Here is a 1,447-nt window from a genome sequence, read left to right as displayed (position 1 = left end):
GACAGTGTAAGATATGACAAAATAATAATTTATAAATTATCAAAGGTTCATGAGGGAGGGGGGAACAGGGAGGGAGGGGGATAAATTAGGAGCTGATGCCAAGGGCTTAAGTGAAGAGTTTTGAGAATGTTGAGGGCAATGAATGTGCAAATGTGCTTTACACAATTGATATATGTGTGGATTGTGAGAAGAGTTGTATGAGCCCCCAATAAAATTATTTTAAAATAAAACAAAAAAGAAAAAGAAGAAAATATAGTGAGGATTTTTTGCAGTATGGTTTTACCTCAATAATTACAGCAGGAATTAAGAAACCGAAATTTCTTATTTATTGTGAAGTTCCATCAGCTGAATCTATGAAGCCAAACAAAGTAAAACACCATTTTGATAGCAAGTATCCGAGCTTTGCCAGCAAGGGTACCAACTATTTTAGAAGCAAAGCTGATGGACTCAAGAAAGCCAGACTTGACACTGGTGTCAAGTACCACAAGCAAAACGTAGCAGCCATTGAAGCTTCATATTTGGTGGCACTCAGAATCACCAGATCTGTGAAACTTCACACCATTGCTGAGGATGTACTGCTGCCAGCAGCCAAAGACACCGTTCAAGTTATGTTATTAGAAATGAATTCGTGGAGATTGAAGTGCAATTTCCTTATCTAACGACACTGTCCGCAGAAGAATAGATGACCTGTCTGCTGATATTCTTGATCAGGTAATCCAGGAAATTGAATCTTCTCCACTTCCAATATTAGCATCCAGCTTGACGAAGCTACAGACATTCCAAACTGTTCACAGTTACTGGTTTACGTGAGGTATATTAATGATGGCGACTTTAAAGATGAGTTTCTTTTTTTGCAAACCTCTTGAAACGACAACTACTGCACGTTAGATGTATTTGACACAGTTGGCTCATTTCTAAAAGTGCAAAGATCTCTTGGGAAAAGGTTTGTGGTGTTTGCACTGATGGTGCTCCAGCTATGCTAGGATGTCGATCTGGATTTCAACGTTTCGTACTGAATGAGTCACCAAAAGTCATTGGAACTCACTGTATGACTCGCTGCAAATAATAGCAAGGAAGACGTTGCCACAAGAGTTACAAGAAGTAATGAAAACCGTCATATGTTCTGTCAATTTTGTAAAGGTGAGCACTTTAAGCAGTTGACTGTTTTCACAACTGTGCAACGAGTTGGATGTGCCAAATAATGCTCTGCTATTTCGCACTGAAGTGAGATGGTTGTCAAGAGGAAAAGTTTTAAAATGTGTTTTTGAGCTTCGTGATGAACTCAAAACGTTTTTTAATCAGAAAGCAAGACCGCAGTTTGAAGCACTTTTTAGTGATAAAAGTGAACTGCAGAAAATAGCTTACTTGGCTGACTTCTTTGCTATCTTGAATGAGCTAAATTGATCACTGCAAGGACCAAATGCAACATGCCTCAATTTGTCTGAAA

The sequence above is a fragment of the Echinops telfairi genome, unplaced genomic scaffold (genome assembly GCF_000313985.2).
Source record: "Echinops telfairi isolate 266 unplaced genomic scaffold, ASM31398v2 ScPeMD7_29;HRSCAF=101, whole genome shotgun sequence".
Taxonomy (NCBI): Eukaryota; Metazoa; Chordata; class Mammalia; order Afrosoricida; family Tenrecidae; genus Echinops; species Echinops telfairi.
Note: the sequence above shows the minus strand (reverse complement) of the source record.